The sequence below is a fragment of the Chrysoperla carnea genome, chromosome 1 (genome assembly GCF_905475395.1).
Source record: "Chrysoperla carnea chromosome 1, inChrCarn1.1, whole genome shotgun sequence".
Classification (NCBI taxonomy): Eukaryota; Metazoa; Arthropoda; class Insecta; order Neuroptera; family Chrysopidae; genus Chrysoperla; species Chrysoperla carnea.
The window spans coordinates 128,318,895-128,342,550 of NC_058337.1; the positions used below are offsets into that span (position 1 = coordinate 128,318,895).

The following is a 23,656-nucleotide window of genomic DNA, read 5'->3' on the forward strand; positions in this document are numbered from 1 at the left end:
GAAAACAGTCTTTTCGATATGTTTTTCAGGCGGCCACCTAGAAAATTATTCTTTATTCAATGCAACACTAATATATTTTTCAGACCAGTCCAAAGCGGGAACGAGAAAATGCACCATGAAAATCTGTCCCTATTTTACAGGCTCTGGTCTCGATCTTCAAAGTGACGTCAAATGACGTAAAATGCTGTCGTTGAATGGCGTGGATCAATATCATCGGATTACGTTATTTGATGTCGCTGTGGATTTGAGCAGTTCCTAACCTATTTTCTGCGTTCTTTCCAACTGCTCCCAGTCTATTGAATATTAATAATACGCTTTTATTATTATATTATATGATGTATAGATGGAATAAATGTTCCGTCATCAATCACAAACGGAATATTATGTGTGGTTATGATAACAGGCGGCATGTGCGTCTTTCGCATCATAACTACTGATATGATAACACATATATATTTTTTACGTTTATATGCGTGGAGGTTTTCAGATGTTTTGTAAAGTTGATATGGACCGGAAATTTATATTTTATTAAAAACGAAGATAAATTGTCCATAATATATTTTTTGTTCATATGTAATTATTATAAAAAATTTATCAAAAATTTTCCTTGCCGATAAGGGAACAAAAAAAGTTGTTGCTTAATATATTTTTTAGAATAGATAAATCGTTATGAGAACATATAAATTTTTTCTAAACTAACAAACCTTCATTTTTCGAGAAATTATTTGAAATTTCGTGACGAAGGTTCCTTACGCGTTATTTCGTTTCCGGAAATCGAAATTTAAAAAGTTTTGTTACTTTTTAAGAAATTGTGTAATTATAGTCATAATTTTGAGAGACATTATTGTGAAAAATTTCAAAATCTGATCATTAATGAAGCTCCTTGACTTCGATGCCATTAGATTTTCAATTCAATCGGACTTTATCAATCGAAAAGTAATCCAGAACTATTATTATTTTTAAGGTTAACGGATAAAATATTGAAGTCTAACCACGTCTTTTTCCGCTTTTTCATTTCATAGTTGATATGAACTCTTATAATTCGAATGTTTCCTTCCAGAGACCTCTAAGCGTTTCTTACGATAGAATATGATTTAAATTAATTTGTTGATAGATTCACAAAAATTGTGACTAATACAAAGATTGTTCGTTAAAATATCTTTTTAAAAAATTCCCTCAGTTATCTCAGTTCATATTTTTAAAAAATTTGAGGCTTTTTTAACCGACTTCAAACAAAACAGGAGGAGGTTATGAAATTCGACTGTATTTTTTTTTTTTTTTGGTTAATGTTTGTTACCTCAGATCTTTCGACTGGGTGAACCGATTTTGATGATTCTTTGTCTATTTGAAAGCTAGTGCTTCCCGTGTGGTCCCATTTTATTTTGATCGAGTTCTGACAACGGCATCCATGAGAAAACCATAAAAGTCTTAAATTTGCATTAAGAATGCACGACAAGAGGACGAAATAATCAATATCACGCCAACCGATTTCGATGATTCTTTTTTTAGTGATAAACTAGTTAGTGTACTTCAGATTCACTAAAAATCACAAAATTAAAAAAAACTTTTAACCAAAAGAAAACCGATTTCAAAAGAAAAACTTTTCCAAAACAAATTAATATGTACTAAAAAGTAAAAAAATAACGAAAATATAATGTAGTTAAAATTATTGTTATTTTTGGAGTCGGTAGTCAGCCAAGCTAATGTAGCAAACTGTTCTGCCAGAGTTGTTTCCTTGGCTGACACCGACTCCAAAAATAACAATAATTTTAATTATATTTTCGTTATTTTTTTACTTTTTAGTGCATATTAATTTGTTTTGGAAAAGTTTTTCTTTTGAAGTCGGATTTCTTTTTGTTAAAAGTTTTTTTTTATGTGAAATGTGATTTGAAGAGAGGATCACATAAATGAAGAAAATACCTTATCTTTTTTTACCATCTTGAAATTTTTGACCAGTTATTCTGAAAACTTTACTCTAATGATTAAATATCAACTCTGTATCTGGTTTATTAACAAATTGTCAACGGAAATTAAATTTAATCGGAAGGTATATATGCATACGAACATATTTTTTATTCATAACTTTCTTTTTGTTCCTAGAATACAATACTCGTCTAATGAAATTAGTTTTCTTGTCATAGCTGTAAAGCTATCAAACATTTCTTGAACTTGTTTCTAATAAGTCAAAAATTTGTGTGGGTATAGGCCTGAGACAGTTCAATAACACTCTTTGTTAGTGCGATATTGAGAGAACTATCCTTTTTTAATTTAAAAACGCGTCAAACTTTGCCCCGTCATAGTGTGATCAAATTAACTTTTTGAATAATTTAATTCTGAGTTCGGAGAAAAAAATTGAATTTAGTAGATCATTATGATACAAATTGAGGAAACTAAAATCTAACATTTTTTGATGGTCGGAAGGGGTCCAAAAAAAATGGTAAAGTGGCCTAATCCGGTCTTTCGCGTCAGACACCGTCGGATTGAGTTAAAAATAAAAAAGTGTTTAATAAGCTTAGGCGCCGTAAAAAGGCGAAAAGAATGAGCTGCGAATGAACCCGATTGGTCCATCGATGTCCCCACAAATTGCAAAAAACCATCGATTTTGCTCGAAATTTCAAAACTTCATAGCTCTTGTTGTTTTAAAGATTTAAAGCTGAGATTTAAATGGATTGTAGCTTTTGTACCCATGAAGTATCACACACAATTTCAGCAAGATCGAATGTATACTTTTTGCAAACCGCAGCTGAATGCAAAAAACAGGACTTTTGTAAAATGGCCCTAAAAAAGTTGTGGTGCGGTAACGCGCTATTTTTTTTACGCGAGCATATGCTTCAATAGTTAAAGTAATACCTACTAAAGTGCCAACCTCTCATCTTTAGTAAAAGTTACTAAAATATTAATTTTAAATTACTATTATTTTAAATTATAACATTAAAAATAGGATGGAAGTAATGGGAGCAATTATTAAGAGACAGAAGTTATGTGACATTATAGTCTTAATAATTGCTCCCATTACTTCCATCCTATTTTTAATGTTATAATTTAAAATAATAGTAATTTAAAATTAATATTTTAGTAACTTTTACTAAAGATGAGAGGTTGGCACTTTAGTAGGTATTACTTTAACTATTGAAGCATATGCTCGCGTAAAAAAAATAGCGCGTTACCGCACCACAACTTTTTTAGGGCCATTTTACAAAAGTCCTGTTTTTTGCATTCAGCTGCGGTTTGCAAAAAGTATACATTCGATCTTGCTGAAATTGTGTGTGATACTTCATGGGTACAAAAGCTACAATCCATTTAAATCTCAGGTTTGAATCTTTAAAACAACAAGAGCTATGAAGTTTTGAAATTTCGAGCAAAATCGATGGTTTTTTGCAATTTGTGGGGACATCGATGGACCAATCGGGTTCATTCGCAGCTCATTCTTTTCGCCTTTTTACGGCGCCTAAGCTTATTAAACACTTTTTTATTTTTAATTCAATCCGACGGTGTCTGACGCGAAAGACCGGATTAGGCCACTTTACCATTTTTTTTGGACCCCTTCCGACCATCAAAAAATGTTAGATTTTAGTTTCCTCAATTTGTGTCACAATGATCTACTAAATTCAATTTTTTTCTCCGAACTCAGAATTATCTAAAAATTGACGCCATTTTTTTTTAATTTGATCACAGTATCAGTTTAAACTTGGTTTTCTTGTTCTAATAAGGTAATCGACTTTTCTACACTGTCGAATTTCGACAGTGTCGACTGACAACAAAGCTACTCGACCGTCCGTCTTTGTTGAGTAGCGGGCCAAAGCTAACAGTTTTGAAGAGTCAATTACCTTGTTATTAGAATAATTCTCAATATCGTAAAGAAAAAACCTATATCGAAAAAGATAAATATCTTTGTAAGGAAATGTTTGTCATTCTCTGACATGTAATGACTATTGATTGATTCGGTTGGTTGTTATGAACATTCATTTCAGTGGCGGCTCTTACAGATTGTGTATTGATTTATCATTTTATGAATGCCCACACAAAGATTTTTTGAATCACTTTACGAACTTTACATACCTGTCCTGACATTAGCATTTGTTTCGCCGATTGGTAACACATACATATTCAAATATGCCGGATTTCTTTTATGCTTCGAAATTTAATGCTTGTTGCAAATAAGGCAAAAAAAATATACGCTTACTTTATACCTATCATTAGAAAAGACAATAATTAATAAATTATAATAAAGTTTGCACAGTGCCTTGTTCTATGCTAAACGTGTACAAATCCAATTTAAAATTAATTAAATTACTGACAGCAAAAAATATTTTTCTTTTTTTTAGTGCCTACGATAAAATTGTCAATATAAAAATCTTCATTAAATGTACCATCATTAAGATAAGGTTTAAGAAACGTAAAGTGTGTGTGTATGTCAATAGATGGGTGGGTGGGTGTGTGTGTGTTTGCCAGTGTGCCTTACACGTTACACCAAACATCAGTATAAAAAAAAAATTTAACGCTCTAGTGAATTTTACGGTCGTAAGCAATGTGCTCCTTTGTACCGTATATATTATGGATGTTGTTTAATTCATATACTTCTTTCGAAATTACCAAAATTTTCGCGCAGGCCTTAGAAAAGACATGTCGGTTTAAGTGGAAATTCTAGCCTTGCTATCGAACTCTAAACTGGTAAAACTTAATGCGTCTAGCTTTCTTAATTCATTACCAACTTTTTGAAACAAAGAAATATCTACAGATGTAGATATTTCTTCGGTGATTGATAACAAAAATACCCTATAAGACCTAATAATAAACTTCATATCATTAGCTTTTGCGCGTTTTTTCATTCAGTTTGAACAAAAATGTTCTTTATAGAGAAACAAACCACTTTTATTGGAAAATTTTTTTCGGAGAGTGCCTAAATTTCGCAGAAGACATACATAAAAACAATTTTAGGTAAAACTTTTTTTGTCTGAACTGTACGAACCACTCGGTTTTTTGCTTGAACTGTACGATTTGCAGAAAACCTTTTTAATTGATAACAACTTTCAAATTTAACGTGTTCATTTATCTATTATTAGGTAAGGGATATAGTGAGTTTTCATTGGGCCTGAAAACCTGGGTGAAGTTTATTGTAAGCGTAAGATGAGCGCCTATAGATCCAACTTTTTTTGTCTGAAGCATTTTTTTCGATACAACTTATTTTCGAATATTCAAGCATATGCCAACTTAAAAAAGCACCCTGTATATTTCTAGTTTCGTTTGCAAAGTTACTTTCTTTTGCAAGAACGCGAACTAAAAGTGTTCGAAAATATCTTCTAATTAGTATGGTTTACTGTCCTTTGCGTGAAACGCTCAATGCTTCTACAATTTTTTTTCAAACTTTATAGAAACGTAAATTGAATTGGTAATACAAACATTTTTTATAGAAGTTTTTATTTGGTGAACATATCTTGATCGGAATAATAATCTCGGAAATGGCTCCAACGATTTTCATGAAATTTTGTATGCAGGATTTTTAGTGTTTTCAGGAAAAACTGAAGCATCAACTTCAAAATATGACTCTTCCTGAAATCTATTGGCAAGTATATACATTGTACGTGGCTTGCTTCATATTTATTGTATGGTGTGAACTCTGCGTGGCTTTGTCAGTTTAGGTTGATAGATAGCTGTTGTGATATATCGTAATTAACGAAATACATTATCGGGGCATTTAAATTAGTTTTTGTGTAGCGACATATAACGGTTCTTATATTAGTGATAAAATTTGTGTCTTTTTTACCAAAAAAATACCAAGCAAAGCTCGGTCATCCAAGTACTCCCATTTAATTGAAATTTTGAATTTTTTCTTTCATGGACTTACTTCAGATTTTTCGGTTCTGTAAATTTAGTGTGAGATATTTTGTGATGTACGTGTAAAAAATATATTTTTTGATTGAATATTATAAATTTGTTAGTATTTCTAAATATACTATAATACATATTCGATAAAAAGATGAAACCAGATAGACAGAAGAGGCATATTGTTGTATATATATTATTAGTTGACTACATGGGCTTGAAGTAGGTTTATATTAGTACAGAACTTTAATGTTTAGAATAAAACATGATGACTAGAGAAGCACATCCCCCTGCCTATACGACGCAGCTTGTTTGCTTGCTTACTTGCTTGCTTCCTTATTTGATATTCATTGGGAATGAGAGGAGACACAAGTGGATTTTGTACCAACTTTAGATAGTGGTTTTTAGATTGAGTTGATGTATTTTAATCTGTTTAATAATATACAACCTCAAACCGTTTATGTAACATGTTTTGTATCTTATTTTGTCAAGTAGATCTTAACATCAAAAATAAGTTAATTAAAGCTAAATGTATTTTATTTGTGTGTGTGTGTGTGTGTGTGTGTGTGTGTGTGTGTGTGTGTGTGTGTGTATGTTCTTGATCTGGTTTTCTTTTGAACTTTCTGTTATTTTTCTTTTTCTAGGTAAAATCTAATCTGGATTAAAACGTCCAACAAAGTTTGTCTAACTTCAATTCGTTAATACAACTCTGAAATTATGAATATGTTGTTTATTATGTTGTTGTATATGTTGTTGTATTATTAATATGTTGTTTCGGGTAAATTTGGTAACGATTAGATGAATGGTTTTTGATATATGATCTTAAATTATGAAAAGCTGTTATTCAATCAAAGTACTGTTATTCAATATAAATGTACGAAAAGCTGTTATTCAATCAAAGGATCTGTATTTTTGTGTTTTTTGAGCGTTTATAGGTAATCGAGTACCCACAGAAGTAATTGATGCTGGATATCATATCCCTTGTGTTCAGTATATCAGAATCGAATCTTATTTCTACATTTTTGGGAGCAAAATTACTAGAAAAAATGATTTTTCATTCAAACAGAAGACAAAATAATGTTTCTCAGTTTTTAGAAATGTTCTCAAGATTCTCATGAAAAACTACAAAAATCACACAAAAATAAGTTTTGTATTTGATGAAAATTAATTTCGGGATCATTTAACGAACATTTTTTAAATATAATACGAGGTTGAAACTTTTTCTATATAATTTTATCTATTTTCGAAACTTTTCTATCTTCATATTTTATCAATTTTCGATATATGAATTTTTCAGACATATATCTGCAGTTTTTAAAAATATATTTTCCTCAAGTCTTTCAGAAATTCTGAGAATTTCTCTCATCACAATAATATTAACTTCGGAAATTTTTGGACCTGTTTGTATACGTTTAGTATAATATAAGTCGAACTTGGTAAATTAATAAAATTGTGATGGAAATATGATGAAATAAATTAAGATGGATTTATTTATTTAAATTAATTCTCTGCTCTAATATTTTCACACTCAAATATCATTCAATAATCACGCAATCAAATTATTTTTAATTAGCTATAGTGCATTAAAAAAATATATTAATATAAAATTATGTAGAGGTTATGATTTAAAGAATATTTAACGCACGAGATATTTGACGCATATGTAGATCGGGTCCCTCATCATTCGATTAGAGATTATCGAACGATTGACGCGATTGCTGACGGGTTAAGGATCTAACTTGATATATTCGATGATTTTTACCCAATACGTGAATTGTTTCTTGGATATCGCCTAAAGCCTTGTACGAAAAACTAACGATTCTTAGATAAACTTGAGAAAAGAAAATAAGCATGTCTGAATATTTCCAAGATTACATATAAAATTTCTTACATTTACATGATCTAACTTGATAGCTACATTAAACACAAGTGTTTAATGTAGCAACAGTTTAAGTTTCTTTAATGTAAATTTTACGTTTTCCGTTTCTCCGATCATGACAAGACAACTAAAAAATTAAAATTTATGTTAAATATTGAAAAACGGTTGTGAATTTATTTTATTCATGATTTATTTCACATCAATTCAGATTGATATTTTATTGTGATCAAGCGTATAACGACACAAAGAATAACAAACGTTTACGTTTCACTAGTTTGTGTGTATGTATGATTACAAAGAGTATAAGGAAGCTAACGGTCTGGCAAAATGGTGAAGTCAAAACAATTTAATAACATTAGCGCATCGGGTTTTTATTATACCATGCTCGAAACAACAGAGATACTACGTTAAATGATTGATTTTCATTAAGAAGAAAACAAATACAAGCCATTCAAAAACGTTCCCAAAAAAATGAAAGAATATGAAAATACTTGAGACTTACGATTCGAATTTTGAGAATGGATTCTGTGAGAACTTCAGAAGATAAGACGGAAATTAATAATACAATTTTTTTATATATACCATTCGCCATGGGAACTGATTTCAAGGCTGTCTAGTGCTGAATTGAGATTGAATTGTTTATTTATATTTTGATAATGAGTGAAATAAAAATAAATAAATTATCTAAACTTTTGACACGTTCGTACTCTTATTTCTGTTGAAATTTGACTTGTCATAGGCAGCTTTTATTTTCTACCACCAGACAGCGCTAGAATCAGTTCCCATGGCGAATAGTTTTTGAAATATTGATGGAATTGATGGAAATATTCTTTGGAAGCCAAAAGCTGTCGTTATTATACCATGTATATGAAATATATCAAGGTATACTAAGTTTAGTCTCAAGTTTGTGACGCTTAAAAATATTGATGGTACGAACAAAATTTAGGTATAGGTGTTCATAAAATCACTTAATTAGTCCATTTCCAGTTGTCTGCCGGTCTGTCTGTCGTCTGTTCGTCTGTCATCACGATTACTCAAAAACAAAAAAAGATATTTATACAGTGTGCTCAGGACGTAAAAAGTGAGGTCAAGTTCGTAAATGAACAACATAGGTCAATTGAGTCTTGAGTTCGTAGGACCCATCTCGTAAACCATGAGAGATAGAACAAAAGTTCAAATGTAAAAAATATTTCTTATAAAAAAATAAACAACTTTGGTTGAAACATTTTTTTGTAAACAATACTGTTTACCCTCGAGGGCACAAATTAGATGCAAATTTTATAGTATATATTCTATGGGAATATCAGGTATGAATATGTGGCTATCTTAAAGTCGATATCTTTCTTTACTTACGTGTCGTCAAAAAACAAACGATTGCGTCATCAACACTGTCTATACATGGTATTTCAATGATTAACTCAGCCAATTGTTTGTTTTCACTTGTTTTTAACCTAACTACAGCATAGCCATTTTGCTTGCCCGTACCTAATAGTGATTATAGTTGAAGAAACATCCCAACATTTAAATATATGTACGTGTATTATTTCTTCAACATATATATCTATAATATAATATATATAATATAATATTATGCATACGTATTCAAACATAATAATATGAATAAAGATGTCAAAATGCCTGAATATTTTATCAATTGATTTATGAAATCATCCCCTATGGTTCATTGATCAAATTATATATGACATTACACAAACATACATAAAATATATATCGGTATATATTGTATATATCATGAGGATAAGGTGATTTAATCATATTGATAAAATGTAAACACAGGTTAGTATTGAAAAATCACTATTGATATCAAGTAGTCAATATGATAGCAGTCATAAGCAGGCTTAAATTTAGACCAAAGAGACTAGACCATTGAAAGAGTGTCCTATTTATATACCCTGCATTTGTATGAAATATATGTCAAGGTATGCTCATTTTAGTCCCAAATAATGCTATGATGCTACGAACAAAATTTCGGTAAAGTTGTTCATAAAATCACTGAATTAGTCTGTCCCGAAGTAAAACCGATAACTCAAAACGTAAAGAGATCTGAAGTTGAAATTTTTTTAGCGTCTTCAGGGCATAAAAAGGAAGCTGAATTGAGCAACATAGGCCAAATGGGTCTTGTAAAGTGTTAGATATAGAACGTTCAAACGTAAAAAATGTTCCTTATAAAAAAATAACTTTTGTTCGAAACATTTTTTCGTAAACATGTAATACGGAAGTTTAGCACCAAAACCCTTTATGTAAAGAAACCTTCAAATCCTTCAGGTTTTGTCATTTCTTATCTCCAACTAAATAAATTTATTTTAACCTCCGTTTCTCTGACATATGCCTTAACAGAGACCACCCATACAAATTAAATTTTAGTTAGTAGACTTTTAAAGTAACCTGAAGGCGAAGCCAAACTTATAAGACCTTTTTATTTTTTAGTTGGAGCATTTCTCTCGACAAAACTTATATTTATTTTTTTAGAGTGTGATTTGAATTCAAAATGTGTAGTTACTGACTGGGTATAATCAGTTCATATGTTTCCTTTAAAATTATCATCTTTCAACTATCAGAAACGATTGAAGTATAAAAATGTTCATATTGAATTTCATCTTGAAATTAGCCTATTTACGATAAAAAATTCAAGTAAAAGTTATTTCTTGCTAAAAATAAAATTATTTCATTTACAGTAACAAGCTAATTTATAATGAGTTAGCAAAACTAGTGATGAATAGTCAGGTGCTGTGAATTGTGTATACTTGTGTGATACCTGGCTTTCACCCAGGAGGCTCGGGTTCGATTCCCGGTATCGGAACCAAATATGAAGTCTTCACTAGAACCTTCTTCTGAAAGATAAGTTGATGCGCAAATAATAAATCTAACTTCAAAGTTTAGAATTTATTAATGATATTTATACAAATTATGTTGTTATAGTAAATGTAACGTCACAGCCTTCCTCGTCCATTAATTACTTGAATAATTAATAACCAACGGAAAGATGCGTCCGCTACAAGCTAAATGAATCATCCAATACCTAAACGCAGTATATTTTGTAACTGTTATACAATATTATCAAGAAATATGGAGTTTATATATTCCTTGGTAATATATAACCATATTTATAATACTAGAAATAAATCGAATCAAGTCAATATTGAGATACATAGAAATATATTGTATTAGAAAGAGTACACACACATTCCTACATTCAGAAATGATCCAATAAGAAGATGTCGAAGAGCATAAGAAAATAAAAAAATAGTGTCGAATTTAAATCTTATAAATCGTTTTGGATGTGTAATTTTTTTTTTGTGTGTGATATTTTTTTATGTAAAAAATTTCAACAGACTTAACACATTTTTCTGTATAATTTATGTAAAATAATATTTTTACTTTTTGGTTTGGATAATTTATTATAGATTTTGTTCGGATGGATAAAAATGCTTCTTTTTTTGGTTTTTTATTCCTTGTTAGAAAGAAATGATTTAGGATAACTTAAGATTATTTTTCGAATATTAATGTTTATATACGCAATATAAAATTTTACCGAAATTATGCACATAGTCTATGACAAATTGAATATAATAAAATTTCACCATGATATATCATTATCTCGAAAGAAAGAGCCTAAATGGCCGAGCGGTCTAAGGCGTTTGTCTTCGGCTGTTTGTCCATGTAGACTTAGGTTGCGGGTTCGAATCCAGGCAGCGGCAGTGTGAACAATTATGATTAATGAGGGCGGTAGAATTGATCACATTGTCGTCGCTTGGATAAGAACCGACTCCACCCACATCCAATATACTTGTAGATATGTTTGTAATTAAATAAATAAAGATTAACAAATAATGGTGTGGGTAGCCTCTGTTATAGGCGTATATGTTAGAGAAACGGAGGTTAAACCCCATTATTATTATTATTACCTCGAAAGATTATGATTGAACGAATTTTTTTTTTTACGTAAATTGGATCTTGTCGCCATTTATACCATCGATTAAAATTGCGAGCGGAAACAAAACTGTAAATGGCTTCAAGATTTTATATATTTTAGGGCGAGTAAGATGGTCTATGTATATAAAATTTTCGATCTTTTCTCGAATGCATTTTAAATTTAATGAGCACAGAAGAAACTAGGATCAGATTTTTTGTTATAAAACTCACCGTGAATTGTCAAGACAAATTTTTGTAGAATAAAAATAAAGAAAGATTCTAACTCTCGGACTCAAAAATTTTGTCTTATTTTCACTTAAGTGTTGAATTGGTATAAAAAGAATTTCAGGATAAATATTCCTGCGGAAATTTTCTTTCGATTAGGATCTCTTTGACAGTTTTAATTGTACGTATATAAAACTGAATTTTATTTAAAAACAAGTGAAAACAAACAATTGACTGAATTAATTGTTGAAATACCATGCATAGTCAGTGTTGATTTCTTTATCACATAACACATACATACATGTGACACATACAAAACTGATATTCAAGTATGGTACATTCTATAAAATTTTCGTCTAATTGCGTCCTCACGGGTAAACAGTGATGTTTACGAAAAAATGTTTCAAACAAAGACCCAATTGACTTATGATGCTCATTTACGAACTCGACCTCACTTTTTACGTCCTGAGTACGCTGTAAAAGTTTCAGCTCGATATCTTTTTTCGTTTTTAAGTTATCGTGACGGACGGACGGACGGACAGCCGGAAATGGACTAATTAGGTGATTCTATGAACACCTATAGCAAAATTTTGTGCGTGGCATCAATATTTTTAAGCGTTACAAACTTGGGACTAAACTTAGTATACCTTGCATATTACATATATGCATGGTATAAAAATAACAATAGTTTTTTATAGGGCCATTAAAAACATTTTAAACAATGCCTTACTAACTAGTTCATTAATTTTCTTACATGTAGTAAAAATATTTTATATTTGTTTACACTTTCACATTTGTTTGTCCCGTTAGTTCCACCCTCTTGGCGAGTCTACCAAACTTCTCTCTACGATTTTTTTTGGAAAGTGCTGCGTTTTCAAAAGAGTATGATTACGCCGTATGTAAGGTATCGGCCCAAAAAAATGTAGCAGAGAATTTGTCAGGCACTATGACCAATTGATAATATTAATAATTATTAATGTTTCGATATTTCGAAAACCAAGGCTGATATCGAACAAATGATATTATTATTTTTCGTTTACATTCATGAAGTTATAACAAAATTCAGCATCAAAGTTGAAAATAAGGTTCAAATATTTTCAACCCTAATTCTAAAATTGCCTCGAAGCTCGTACTGCCTCAATTTTTTCTTTTCACTTTTAATCAGTCCAATTTCTTGATTTTTTTAAAATTTATTTAATATAAGAGATGTGTCTAATTTCGGTTCGACATACAAATTTTTATAAATAAACATGTTTATTTTGGTAAAACAGACATAATAAGATTACATACATATCAAATGACCACTTAGCATTAGTAGAATTCATCCCATGGTAACCTAATTACGTTAAGTGCAATGCACGTTAAATAAAATAAAAATTTAGGTAAATAAAACTAATGTAAATTAGACTTTAGTCAGCTATTATATTTAGGCAATTAAACAACACATGTAGTATTGTATATGTATGGTTCCTACCGTGTCCATATACACTGTACTATAACTCTCTGTGCTTTCACGCCCTTGTGCAAAAAGTAAAGGAGTTATTGTAATATTTATTTTCTCTATGTAACAGACAGAAACACAGATATACAACCACACACCTACGCAGATGGACAGATACAAAGATACAATCAACTTATAACACCCCTCTTTGTTAGTCGGGGGATAAAAAATATCTTCTATTGTGTGTCTGCCATTTTTATTGAGAAACTCTCGCATTACTCCAAACCCGTAAACCGATGAATATTAAAGTCAGTACGAGCGCCAAGGAAAGTTTAGTCTTGTGATTGAAATAATTTGTACCCTATTTTCAACTTTGGTGATGAATTTTGTGATAATTGACTTGTTAATTGTTGAAATACCATGCATAGACAGTGTTGATTACTGCATCATATGACACATACATACATGTCACACATACATAACTGATAATCCCATATAATACATACTATACAATTTTCGCTTAATTTGCGCCCTCATGGGTAAACAGTGATGTTCACGAAAAAATATTTCAAATAAAAGATGTTTATTTTTTGATAAAGAATATTTTTTACGTTTAAACTTTTGTTCTATCTCTAACGGTTTTCAATATGGGTCCTACGGTAAAACTTTCAGCTTGATATCTTTTTTTGTTTTTGAGTTATCGTGTCCACAGACGGAAAGGAGTTATAGTAATATTTATTTTGCACTGAATCCATTTTGGCATAGTTTCAGTGTGGCAGCTACACAGTGATTCAATCAAATTAAACAACAGACTTTGCATCAAATCAGGTATTTTTGTTTTTTTTGATATGTTGTTTGCAATGTAAAGGCAATGTTAAATCCAAGTTCCCGACCTTGGCAAACGACCGAATCATGCCGAAAAATAATAAAACACTAGAAAATTTTGACTTTATTTTAGTTTCGATTTTGACCTGGAAGGACTCAATATTTAGAACCAACAGTTTCAGAGATACAGCTTTTCAAAGTTTTCTGTTTTTTCAAGTTATATACGATTCTACGCAAAATTCCATCTTGTAAACCGTTAGAGATAGAACTAAAGTTTAAATATAATAAATGTTTCTTATAAAAGATGAACAACTTTTGTAAACATTTTTTCGTAAACATCACTGGTTTTCTCGACAATTTCGAAAATTTGCGAACAAGAATTTTCTAGAATTTTTTTATTGTTTTTCCAGAGTGTTTCAAAAAGCCACTAGTTGAAGTTACCTGCAAATTTACAACTCCCTATCTTTTACGGTTTTGGAGAAAATGAACACCAAAATTTTTTCGAAATTTGCGCCTTTATCTATAACGGTTTACAAGATCAAATTTTGCAAAAAATCGTATAACTTGAAGAAATAGACAAACTTTCAAAAGCTCCGAAACTATCTGACCTACAAAAATGAGCTTGATCTCAAATTGTTGCAAATTTAACCTTCTTAAAAAATAAATAATACCGTTTTTGTAAAATCGGCAAAAACTGAAATAAGGTCTAATACTGAGGTCAAAAACAAGGTTTGCCGAGGTCAAAAACTTGGATTTTAATTGCATTAACATGGTATACCACATATCAAAGAGACAAGCATACCTGATTTGATGCAAGGTTCATCCCCTTTTCATGTTGAATTTGATAGAATTACTTTCCTTGAATCGATTTTAACTTGTTTTTTATCATACTAGGAAGTCATGTGGTGTTCATGTTATATTTTTATGTGTAGGAAACTAGTAGTTAGTAGGTATACATACAATGGTCGTTGATGTAACATTACATTACGATGGTCGTTAAGAAAATCTCACTAACAATAATTTTTATTTGAATATACTAACTAATATATGTAATATTGTATAACATTAAAACTTCCCTATTCATAACATACATAACATTATTTAATAATTTATTACATAAAAGTGTTTTTTATTTTGGCCTCTGTGCTCACCAAGGTTTGTGGAGCAAAAATTTGGAGAGAGCTTTAAGATAAATGACTGATTCTACATATGCTAAATCGATTACAGCGCTGTTATTTTATAAAATTTTCAATAACTAATGCTTTTTATTTAAAATATGACTAATTTTCAATTGTTTACTAAGTAAATGGTATTCGTTGTGTGCGTAGTCATGGTAGGGACAATAAAATCGATGCTAGCGCTTCCAGTGAAAAATTTTGGCGATAAAGGAGGCTGTTATGATTAATTTGCAATTCTTTACATGTTAATCTTATAGAAAATGTCAAATTAAAATTATTGAAAAACACTAATTAATTAAACTTAATGCATTAAAAATTGTGAAAATAAGAAATCAAATTGCACAAATATTATTTTTCAAATGTAAATTATCATAATTATTTATTTAAATTTGTGAGACAATAATATTAAATTTTCAATGTAAGTCTTAAATGTAATCCATACAATTATATATGCATCCATATAGTTCTATAATTAAATTAGTGTACCGTTACCATGGAAACGCCTCCTTTAAAACTCACGCACGGTGCGAATAGGAATGTCAAATTAAAATTATTTAAAAAATAATAATTAATTAACTTGTTGTGTTAGAAATTGTGAAAATAAGAACAAAAATTGCATAAATAACATATTTGCTTATTTATATTTGTTTGAAAATAGTATTAAATTTGCAATGTAAAACATTTATACAGTCTATCGACTTATATGTCCATCAATACAATTATATTAATAAAGCAGGGTGTCGTTATTATCGTAACTTCCTGAAATAAAACTCATGCACGAAGCGAATATCGACAATATTACGGCAAATTTTGGATTCTGAGTGTAGGTATTCCCTACAGAAAATAATCCAAAGGTGTGAGATCATACCTCAATCATGGAGGCTACATGGAGATACTATAGTATTTATTTTACTAAATAATTTAGTTATACTTTGTTTATTGCAATTTTTTTTAATCTTTTTTGTGATTTATTTTTAAACATTTAATGTCTTTAAAACTTGGCGTAGAGAAATTGAGTTTTTTTTTTTTTTTTATATTTTTTATATATATATTAAAATAATTATTGGTTCAACTAAAAAGCTTCTTTTCAAAAATTTATATCCCATTTTTAAATAGGTATTAGTCCACTATTTATGCGCAGTTGGATACTAAATATGAAATAAAACATAAATGACGAGCTAATGAATATCGCTCGGCATGTGCCATTTTTTATGAATTATATCCAATATCCATCTCCTCTTCATTGTATATGAACTAGATTAATTAAATCTGAAGCAGTTTACAGATAAAATAATTTAAAAAAATTTATGATTAATTTGAAATTTATGAAAGCTACGTATCTTTTTTTTGTTTTTTGCCATAGTTATGTAAAGTTTTGACAAAATAACAAAATCCAAGTAAAACAATGACCCAGAAGTTTTAATCCCTTATTGCAGTTTATATTTTTAGCGGATTGTCGAAGGAAATGGAGCTATTGCTTTTGTACTGATGATGGAATTTCGAAAAAATTTCTTCGAATGTTCATCGATCCTACCTAATAGATGACCATCGTTAAAATTTATATGTATGTATCTATTCATACATATCTTTATTTGTCTGTAAACTCTCTAGCGGTTGTAATTTAAGTCCGATTTGAGTAAAATTTGGTATCAAGAATGGTTTTTCTATTTGAAAGGTCAAGTTCGTTAATGAGAAAAATCGACAGATAAACAAGGGGGAGGTGCGCAATTTTCAAAATAAAAAATATTTGGTAAAATCTTTTTTATAAATTAAAATCTTATAACTTTACGTTAAAGAACTGCTGGTTTCAGAATTTAGGTGCAAAATGTCTTATTTGTTCCTAAGTGTAAATATGAACATAAACTGCTGACGCAGATTTCATAACACTTTTGAAATCAAAATAATATAAATTTTTTAAATTAGTTTTCCAAGTTTTGCCACTCTTCAATACAAAATACCTACCTAGTTTGCTCTCACATACCTAATAATAACAATAATTATATTTTATACCTTACTTTATATGAATATGTTACCAGCGTCATTGCAACTAAATTATATAATTAAAATTTACATACATGGACAGATTATCCATTCTGCAGTTGAATGGTACCCATAATGAACTTATTTATTTACGATAACTAGAGCTGGGATTCTTCACAAGCATAAAAATGGGTTAATTGTGTTTATGGGCGTATCCTAGAAATATTTTTGCACATATCAAGATACGCATTTTTTCCTGCCTTTGTTAGAATTGCGTTCTTACACACAGACACTTTTTCTATAGATTATTTAGAGTAATTCGAATCGAATCAATATTAAACTCACTCAATGGTTAGATGAACCCGTTTTCTGTATTTTTTTGGGTTAAAATATAGGTACCATTGTTTTATAAAATTTAGAAGCAAACAATTTTTTGAGGTTTTCTCAATTTTTCAAATATATCAAATGAAAAAGTGTTAAATTTGAGGCCATTTATCGATTGAATTTGTAGTTTTTAACATTTCAACTAAAATTGTATATACTCAAAGCGATATCCCGGAGAATATTGTGTCTTAAAAGTATCTCAGAAACTTTTTTGTACTTTCTACATAAAACATCCATAAGATATCAAAACAAAGAAAGATTCGTGATTTTCGAAAAATTCTTGTTCAAAAAATGAAGTCGATATGACGGTTAGCTTTACAGTTTTTGGTATATTGCTTAAAAACGTATATACAAGCGGCAAAATCTTAGGGCAAATTCATTCCATATCTCTTCAGAAATCTGTGCTTTAATCGCAAAATGCGCAATAAAATAGATTAAAACGTAAGAGCAGGAAAAGTATATACTGTAAAAAAAATAGCACTACTTGCAAGTAAATTTTTTCTTTAGAAGAAAGCAGGTACATAATTTCTGTATTCAAGAAAGTTTCAGTAAAATACAGTCATAATTATTTTCTTCAAAAAAGTATTGAGAAAATTGACCCAAGACAATTTTACTTGTTATAAGAACATGAACAGTCAAGTAAATTGATTTAGTGCAAACTTATCAAGAATTGCCCATGAAATGTTTATATTATCTCCTCCAAAATATTTACCGGAACCGCGCTTGTTCAAAATTTATTTAAAATTTTTTTAAAAATTTTTCTTGTTAAATTAATTTTCGAGTTAACCTCAAACACATATAATCCGACCCTTATTTAGTTTATAACAATAATAGGTCAGGTCACATTGGATATGGTTTTTTGGGAAAATGTTACATTTCACATACATAAATGTGAAAGTTTTATTAAAATGTTGTTGAATAGTCTCATATGTATAGAAAGTTGAGTTTATATAGAGTTTGGTTTGAGTTTGAATATCAGTAGGTATACATACACTACTGTACAGTTCGGTTTATAGTATTATTATTAAACTCATTGTAAAATTTGCTTTTATTCGATGCTATGTGGCTAGTAATTTGTTGGTTTTGAAAACTTTACGTTAAAATTACTAGCCAACAACCACATGGCTACGGTATAGTATGGTGGTATTATTGAGTAAACTATATGAATATTGCATGTATGTTGTCTATACCAAGTATTTCGAAAAACAATTGGTATGCCTTTTACATGAGATCTCGAAAAACATGAAATTCCGTTTTGAGAATTTTGCTCACGCTTGATTAAAAACATATATAACTTTTATTTTTCAAACAGTTTATGTTGTAGCTTTCTTATATTTTGAAAACTATTTATTCAAAACTACTGGAGTAAATCTAAGCAAAAAAAGGCTGTTATATGGATTAAAAGTTCGAGCAGCGAAACTTTGGGGTTTTTCTTTTCACATCAAAATAAGTATTTTTTGAAATTTTTTACTTTCCCGGAGTGGTGCAACATGTTTAAAAAACAAAATGGCGTTAAAAATGAAATTTTTTTCAGAAATTTTATCATTTTTATTTTATATTCGCAAAAGGAGGCATCGGTGCATATCCAAATTTGGTAGGTTTGTAGTCCATGTTAAGAACTACTCCTCATAATTTTTTGGTGGGGTTTCGTCCCTTCCCCTCCCAGTTATATATATATGTATACATACATATGGTAAAACAGTTCATTTGACTATAACTTGAAAAATATTCGATTGATTTTAATGAAACTAATATCAATAGTAGGTTTTATTACTTACAACTTTCGGTTAAAATTTTAGCGAAATCCGTTCGATATACCGAAATAGTTCGGCCAAAATTTCCAATTTAGGGAATTGTTTAAAATGGCTGCCATTTTATGCCATTTTGTCCTACGAGGTTAAATTTTTTTTTAAATTGTAGCATTTTTTATTATCTTTCGATTTTATAATAAGTGGCTTACCCGCAAAATGACTCCTTGATCCATATTTTTGCAAAAAACGGAAAATTTAACACTTTCTGGAAATAATTGTTTGGGGGGTGTATGGACTGGCTTTGGGGGGGTGTTTTTTGCTTTGGCATGAGAAAACTATTTTTAAAAGAGGTCTATATGGTTTAAAGCAAAATTTTTAAGTTTTAACCCCCGCGCTGTAAGGGGGAAGGGGTGTATGAAATAAATGTATCTTAAAAGATTTTAAAAAGATGGCAAAATAGTTTAAAATGCTAAAGTAACCCAAAATTTTAGATGTTTTTATTAATATAGCACTTTTTACAACATCCACCCCTTCCCCCCCCGCTTTCATATTTTTTGCAAATTCAAAATTTTTATGACGTATAAAAGGGTTTTGGGGGTCGCTGATCAGATCAGAGTTAAGGTTTTTTATAGTACTTTAAAAAGTGTACGATATACTTTTTTCCAAAATCATCCAATTGTTCTATTTTTGACGTTTATTACTTTGAATTTCAATCGAAAATAAGTCGGAAAGTATGGACTTTTTGAAGTATACTTGGCTGACATTTTTTGCTTAAATTTCATCACTCTATCGATTCCTGTAGTCATTTTCAACCTATATTTTTCCACCCCCTAGGCAAAAGCATCACACAAGGCACCTTGTTTTTGGGGTTTCTTGGTGCCTTGTTTACTTACCGTCAAATTGTCATGTCAATCGGAGCTATAGGAAATAATTTAAAGATTTAATCGTCGTTTACTGGAAAATACTGCTTCTCCTAGTATTTTATTTTAGCGGATTTAAATGCATAAATTTTAATTTGTTCTCGTCGATTTTCCCTTCGAAAAACTGACAATTATTTTTTTATTTGGAAAACTGACAATAATTTTATTTAAATTAAAATGTTTCTGGTTGTAAATTTACCGGTTTACTGTAACTCCATTCGTTGAATAATTATCGTTTCACTTTTGAAAGGTTTTTTAAAACTGTATGTAACTTGAAAATTATTATGTAAAAATAAGAACAGTTTTGTTATAAAACTTAAATATGATCTCTCCAGTTTAGTCCAAAAAAAATTTTGTTCAACTACTCAATTAGTTTGTACATCCAGAGATGAATCACGCTGTAAATATTTACGTAACACAATTATGATATAATTATGTCAAGTGGACACCATGTCTTGCATAGAGTTTAAATATCCCTCACATAGATTGGTGGCTCTATTATTATACATTAACACGAAAATATTTGAATTGGTTTGTGAAACTATAACATCAGGCATTCTCTTTCAAATTTAATGTTAAGTTTTCTGTGTTAACTTAAATTTGTAAGCTCCTGTTTTACGTTACTGAGTTAATGAACACATGGAAGGTTGTATAAATTGAAAGTCAGTCATCATCAGTATTACTATATGTATAAACATGAGAATATAATTACATATTATGAGTCAACATTCATTATGTGAATGTATACAGGGTATTTCAAACAAATCTGTACGGGATTTAGTACAATAATCTTAACCCATAAGTACTCGCGTTATAAAAATTTTGATCTTCAAAAAATTTTTATGTATTTAAATATTTCAATAATATTATCAGTGTGGACCAAAATAATGAAAAAAATTAAAAATGCGAATTTCGGTATATAGGTATAAACAAATATTCTAAGGAACTTTTTCTTATAGTTTTTTTCGATATAACCATATCTCTGACCGTAGCATATCAATTTGTAATAACCATATCATATCAATTTGTAGAAGACTGAGTTTAAGTCCAGGTATCGGTTGAGTATCTTAAAAAATGTGTCCCATCACCCTGTAGTACTGTGCAAAATTTCAAATCGATATACCTATAAATAACGAAAATATGAGGACTTTTTCATCTTAAATTCGACGCATTGTATGCATGTGTATTCCTTTCTGGCACACTATAGATCAAATAGCTGGCCCGATATTGATTATTCTATCGTCAATCAATTTGTCTTAATATTGTGAGTTTCACAAAGATATGGCAGTTATGATAATTCAATATGGCGACTTCTAGACGAAAATCTTAACTAAAAAGTGTAGAATAAAAACTAAAAAGTGTAGAATAGAAACTGAAAAGAAAAAAACAATTCTAATAGTTTACATAACGAGTTCAGTACCGTAGAGATCCATTTTTGGGAAGACTTGAGCCGAACTTTTTTCTTTTCAGTTTTTATTTAAAGTAGTCGGGTGTGTTGATTTTTTTAATTAAGTTTTTATTTTAAATGAAAAAAAAATCCATGTATATAGAAATTTTATAAAGGGTTTGTTATATGGATTCGAATAGTTAGAGAGACACAGTAACGGGCCCATATAAATAAAAATTCAAGTTCTTTAATCTGGTTAATTGATGAGTTTTTTTTCTGAATCATTATCCTTTTATATAATGTTACAAATTAAAGATTAAAGGGCAAAAAGCCATATTTATAAAACCTTTTACTATTATTATAATCCTTAAATCAGATTGGGTTTAAAAAAAATATTTTTATATATCAGAAAACATATTTTTTTATTGTGTTTAATTACGTACGAGATATACGAAGGACAATGTAAAAAAAGGATTAAAATATAGGTACTCATATGATTATAGACTTACAAAATATATATTTCATTGATTGGACCTTTTCGGTGAATAAAACTTTATCTAACTGATGTTGATTCTTTATTTATTTTCTTTTGGTTCTTCTAGAAAATTCACTCAATAATATTCAATATGGTTTGAGAGAAATTTCACTGTATTTAATGTATATTTTGTAAGTCTATGATACATTTAAATGTATAAAATTTCTGTTATAATGAAAATTACATACGAAATTTTAGACAACGTGGAAAATTGTGATAATGGTCAAGTCTAACCTTTCACCGGTCATTTTGAATTATTTCGTATCTTTTTCTAAATTTGTATTACAGACAAGAGAAAGCGTGAGTTAGAGGCGTAACTTTATTTTCCATAGATTTTTTGTCTATGGAAAATAAAGTTACGGAAAATAAACTAATCATTTCAAACTTTCCGTTCTAAACGGCCGAAAAGGGTACCTTTTTCCGATATGGTGACTATTTGGAATCGTCAAAATTGAAAGATAGTTTCGAAATTGAGTGTCAGTGTTTTCAAGTCTATTCCCGGCGATCAAAAATCTCAGGTTACTATGTCATGTTCCATGAAATGGCAGCTTTTTGATTCAATATAAAATGTATTTTTATACCCTGTATATATGAAATGTATCAAGTTTTACTAAGTTACCAAGTCTCAAGTTCGTAAAGCTTAAAAATATTGATTCTACGAACAAAATTTTGCTCTACTTGTTCATAAAATCACCTTATTAATCCAATTTCGATTATCTGTCCGTCTGTTTGACTGTCTGCCTGTCGACATGATAACTCAAAAACGAAAAGATATATCAAGCTGAAATTTTCATAGCTTTGTAAGGACGTAAAAAGTGAGGTGGACTTCGAAAAGGAGCAACATAGGTCAATTGGGTCTTGGCTCCGTAGGATCAATCTTGGTAGAGATTGAATATAAATTTAATTATAAAAAATGTTACTTATAAAATAAAAAACAACTTTTGTAAGAAGCATTTTTTCATAAACATCACTGTTTACCCATAAAGGTAAACAGTTAGAAACATTATATAATATGTTATAATACGTTAGATATATTATGTATGTGTTTGTTTGTTTATAGCATTTACTATCTCCACTGAGGAAGTGAGAAAAAAGATTCTCTTATAACATTGCGTGTAAAAGTGGCTATCTTTCTTTACTTACATGTCGTAAAAAACAAACGATTGCGTAATCCATATTGTCTATATAAGGTATTTCAACACTTAACTCAGTCAATTGTATGTTTTCACTTGTTATGACTTTTTTTAGGCAAAGGTTTTGGCAATATTCACAAAAATATATTTTTTCTTCAAAACCGTTACATGCCCTTTGACGAACTTTCATCAACCTCTATCAATGAGGGCCTTGTGTCACCAAGATTTGAACCCATTATCTACTTGGTCCAAGTTTAGAAGC

The 23,656-nt window shown here is 29.7% G+C and overlaps 1 protein-coding gene across 1 annotated transcript in view; it reads left to right on the plus strand.

The window, feature by feature from the left end:
* LOC123290952 (cadherin-87A-like) overlaps positions 1 to 23,656 on the plus strand; it is a 261,023-nt gene that overhangs the window by 81,074 nt on the left and 156,293 nt on the right. The gene's annotated exons all lie outside the window — the stretch shown is intronic.